Raw genomic sequence first — 5718 nt, 5'->3', positions numbered from 1 at the left:
AATGGCAGAGTGGATGAATGGATGGCAGAGTGGATGGATGGATGCCTGAATGAATGGATGGATAGCACAACGGATGGCTGGGAGGTAGACTGCATGGATGGATGGATAGCAGGGTGGCTAGAAGTATGGATGGCAGAGTGGGTTGATAGATGGTAGAGTGGATGAATTGCTGCCAAATTGGATGGAAGGCAGGGTGAATGGATTGATGGGTGACAGAGAAGATGGATAAATGGATGGCAGAGTGGATAGATGGCAGGGTGGATGGATGATTGGCAGACTGAATAGATGGATGAATGGATAGAATGGAGTGAATGATAGATGAAAGTATGAATGGATGACAGAATGTAAAGATAAAATAGTAGATATAAGCAGGTGGGTGGAAGGGTGAAAGGATGAATGGATAGATGCATGGATGTGAGAGACAAGGAAGCTGTTCTAGGGAGGGCTCATCTTGCTTTGCTTGCTTGGTGACATCAGTGCTTTAGTTCAAAGTGTGGGCTATTTGAATTTTCTGACTACTCCCTTGCTGACAGGTTCCATTTGCAAAATAAGAGACAATAAACCATTAAGCATGTTAAATGCCCAATACTTACCAAAAATGTTATAATAAATCCAAAACCACAGCAAGTGCTGTGTACAACACAGAGTTTTAATAGTGTGTTTTTGCACACCTAACGAACTGCCCAATTCAAATTGAAGCTGTCAGTTTGATGACAAATTCTGTAATCAATACTGAAGCAGGAATACAAACCAAAATTGATATCACTGTTCAAGGAAAACATGAAGCACCATGGTAAATGGTGTGCATGTGGCAATAAGCCTACCATTAGTCTTTGCCAGAGGACAAGTTGCACCCTGAATGGCAGCATGATACTGTACATAGCAGCTTTTCATGCTACAAGGCAAGTGTATGCAGGTCCATTCCAACAATGTGTGTGCCACCGTGTCAGTCCTCAGCAGATTATACGATATGGAACTCTACCTGTAAAAAGCAGTAAAATGTTGACATTTTTTGCCTTGCTTAAACGCAGTAATCCTCTCAAATGATTATTTTGCTGGCTTCCATATGAATCATTATACCAGCTGAAGGTACTCTGCTCCACAAGAGACCTATACGCCAAAAGAAAGTAGACCCAATATCTGCCGACTTATTTGCAAATATAACCAGAACAGAAATGTGACATCAACGATTGATAGAAGATGGTTGTCAATGAAACACAGCTTGCAATTCAGGTCTTGTGGGACACACAACCACAGCACAGAGAACAACAATAGGTTGCTCAATAATCTACACAATATATTCGTCCAACTAACTTTAAAATGTCACCCTGGAAATGGAAAATATCAACTCTGCTCTGCCATGTAGGGCAGAGGACTACTTTCCTAGTGTTCTCGTCAGGAGTATTTGTCAGAGGACTGTAGCCAACAGACATGTCTGAGGACTCTACGGGCCCTGTAAACCGTGCATAACTGGGGCGCTTTGGGAGCTATGAGGCAATCTTCAAGGAAACTTTTCATTTGAGAGGCTGAGCCTGCAGAACTACAGAACGTAGGGTGACAATGCTCGAGTATGGGAGGTGGGAAAAGAGGAAGTTATGTTTTGTTCGCTGAATGAAGTGCAACCACATTTTTTTGCAAAAACATTTACTGAAAATAAAAATGGATCCTGTATCTAAAAATGTTGCTTTCATCTCCTCTGCCACATCCACTGTCCATATTTGTTATCCAACACAGGAAACATGTTCTCTGAAGTAGCTGTATGGTGGAATGAACTTGCTACCTTAAGAGCAACCCAATATAGGAGCTCAAAAATGTAATATTTAGGTCACATGTAAATTAAGAAATGAGATCTACTTAGAATACCCAGTCACAGAACACAAGTGTATAGCTGAACAAGTGACAACTGGGTTTGCAAAAATATTTGACATTTACTTTAGAGATTTAGAAGAGAAAACATATTTGGGGGACACAAATGTAGTAAAATAACTGGAGTAAGAGACATATCTTCAATCAGGAATTGTAATAAAGAAAGTAGGGTAAAAACAATTATAAATTAAAAGTATAAAAGTGATAAATAATTCCCTTAGATGGAGAAAATAATTCAAAAGATTTCTTCTCAATTAATAAAATTGAGTTTTTTATTGTTTTACTGAATCACAAGCTTATAGTTGTACAAATGACCCCTGGGTTTGTGAAACAAAACATATTTTTCGAATCAAACCAAAAATGTTGTAATTTACGATAGTTATTTAAGAAGGGCAAACATAATTGGGGAAAAAATGTAGTAAACAAAAACTGGAGTTAAAAATGTATCTTAGTTTAGGAACTGCAATAACGATATGTGGGTCATAAAATGATAACTGAAAGGGCAAAAGTGAGAAACAGTTATCTTAGATGGGGAAAATTCTTCTCTCCCATGAATAAAATTAAGTTTCTTTTTTTCTGGATTGTTGTGCAGGACCTGCAGTCTACTGTAAAATGACTTCCCAGGAAACACCTAAATACCGTGGAAGAATACTGAGGCAGATATCCTTGACTTGATCCATGACTTCAATTGAAAAGCAGAGAATTGCTTAGTGAGGAAGTAGCCATGTCTGTTGATGCACTTCCTGTGACACATGTATACATCATAGAACACATCCCACTGCGTACCTTGTGTCAATGACCTCACCGTGGTTGACAGCTGTTTAATCTACACAGCAAAGAAAACTGGAGCTCCTTAGAGTGGTGAACTGCAAATCTGCAATTTTGGAGACAATCATGCATGTGAGCAAACATTTAGCAGTCCAATAACAATATTCTAAACATCTTAATGAATCGAATGAATAGGTGTGGTCTGTGCTGCATTATAGCCATATTATCTTTCCGTCACCAAACACATTCATATACTGAAATAATGGTGAGATGATGAGAGAATGCCTCATACTGCTGCAAATTCCATTTGCATTAAATTGTTTTCTTTTTCTGGGAAAATGTTCCCAAGAGTTACAGTAAACGAAAGTCAAAGCATACTAAGAATTCATGTTTGGAAACTCTCTAATTTTTTAAAAGCCCAAATGCAACATAATCTCAAATTTCCAATTAAAATGTATCAGAGTCAGAGTGTTTGGTGGTTTATTCGCTGGTGTTCATTTGAAACATACATTGGATGTGATTAAGGAAAGTGTAATGAGGCTGTTCTTGAGTGATGAACCGTTGTTCCTCTCTGTGAGAGACACAGATGGTCCTAAGAGAAACGCACACAGACGGTCCAGAGGAACGTTTCGTGGAATATTATCCATTGCAACTGGAAAGCTTTGAGCATTTTCTACAGACTCTCCAAGATGCAACTGTAATGATCCGGTGAGTGTGGTTGCCTATGACCAGTGAACTTTGGCCAACCCATGACAGAGCCGTCTGGCGCCTCCTTGTGGGTCACGCCTTGGCAGCTGCCTGGAATGATCTTGCCTTTACCCGAGCCCTGATCAAAACCTATATTATGATGATAGTCAGTGTTTTGATGAGGCAGGTCGTTCAAGATATGCCTCCAGTGCCTGGTCATTGCTGAAGATCATGTCGTATCAACTTATGACAGTTAAAAAACTCTGAAACTTTACATTGAAAAACACACAAATTGAACCTACGATTGAAAAAAAATGTCCATTCACGTCAAGCACTATAAACAAAAACCATCTACACTGCTATGAGGAGAAAATGCATACATACAATTGCTCCCAAATCTTGAGATCTAAGATTACGATGTATTTACAAAAAACCCACAACTTTCGATTTAGGCACTACTTATTTATTTTACATAGTGGCCAACATTTTATGTCTTGTTGGACAACTGTGAGCAATAAAACCTGATGCCCTATAGGTTCTCTATTGGAAGTTGGCCCTGTTTGAACAGGATGGGAGGGAGGGGTTAAATAATCTGGGAAAAAGAAGCATTAGTAATGCAATTAGTTGTAAGCAATCTATTCATTTCGTCCCATGCAGATTTTGCCACGATGAATCAAATTTTAGACTTAACAAGCAGCGATAGACCAGGACAAATTATATTCAATATTGCAGAACACAAATACATTTTATTGAACTGTTGCTACCTGGTTATTACTTCATAACCAAAAGCACTTTTAATGCACAAGAATTTTGAAGTTCAACTTCTTGTAGGATCAATAATGCTTGATAAATGTAGACTGAGCCGCCATGTTGCCGCTTTACAGATTTTTGACAATATTGCACCCCGAGCCTCTACTAAAGATGCAGTCATGTCTCTGGTAGATCTACCTTCAACTCCTGTTGGCAAAGCAAATTAGACTCCTAGCAGGTTAATATTATGACTGCCCCAATCCACCTGCTTAGGGTCTGAGCAGACGGCTTTAACTCTTTTCCCACTGAACTGAAATTCACAAACACACTATTAGCATTAGAATTCCTGACCTTAGAGATTCTATTTTGATAAATGAACACTGCTCTTCTGAACATCTAGACAGCACAGTTGTTCTTCTTTTGAAGTTTTAAGTTCTGGATAGAAAACTGGAAGAACAGTGTCTTGTTCTAAATGCATTGATCTGCTGATCTTTGGCACAATGGCTGATCCCAAACACAATATCATCCTGTCCTCAAACACTCTGAAAAAAGGGAACCTATACGACAAGGAGCCAAACTCTCCTAATTGTCCTGCCGATGTAATTTTTGGTCTTTGAAATAAAGCTTGGGGACTGATGACTTATCAGAAAAACCTTCCCTCTAAACTCTCATCCATAAATTGTGGCGTGGCATCACTGAGGCACTAGTGGGCAATGCCATAGATCTACTAATGTCTGTGGACATATCGGCTAGAAAGTTAGCTAGTTGTTCTGTTATCAAAAAGATGTCTGCATAATCTGCCTCCTTTTGAATAGCTTCTGATATAATTTTAAAATCATGAACCAGAGAGTGGGATGTGTATGCCACTTTTAGCACCAATTCATTTGCAGCTAATTATTTTGCCAAAGCACTGTCGACTTTTCTGTTGACTGCATCCGCTGGTGCACAGTCATCAGGATTGATGGCATACCTGCCTTAGTGGTGCCAGAAACTAATCCATTTTAATTGAGGTAGGCAGGGAATCCCCAGGTTCCACCAATGCTTATGACTTCTGTGAAAACCTTGGTATATTGGTTCGTTCAATATCCTTCCATTGATGGAAAATCAAATCTTTGATTTACTATGAAATGGTAAAACTTGTGTAGAAGTCTTAGACTATTGAAGTAAAAGACCTTCTTCTGCCTCCTATGACTCAAAATCCCAAATTTTCATATATATAGTCCAAAATCTGCCCCCCATCCTCTTTGGCAATGTTTTTACCTACTTTGTTGTACTCAAACCCTCCCCCACAGAATCAGAGGATGAGTATACCCATCGTTACGAAGGTCCTTTTGTCTGCTTAGATTTCTTTAAGGGTATTAGTTAATGCTTCCTGTATCATGTATTTGACCTGAGAGGCAATAAGCATCTCCTGTCTTCCAGAAGCTTTAACACATTTTTTAATCATGGGAGGTTACTGATCCTCTTTGTCTGAAGTAAGAGAAGGAGATTGAGTGTGTCTCTTTTCTTGCACCTTTCTGCCCTCAATGTCTCTCCTAGGGCACAAAACATGCCACGTTGCTACTGTCACCACTTTAAATATACAAATCAGCAAAAGACAAAGATATATGTTATTTTATAAATATAAAAACCCAGACTGGAAGGGTC

Source organism: Triturus cristatus, chromosome 5_2, assembly GCF_964204655.1.
Source record: "Triturus cristatus chromosome 5_2, aTriCri1.1, whole genome shotgun sequence".
Classification (NCBI taxonomy): domain Eukaryota; kingdom Metazoa; phylum Chordata; class Amphibia; order Caudata; family Salamandridae; genus Triturus; species Triturus cristatus.
This window is presented reverse-complemented; position numbering follows the sequence as displayed.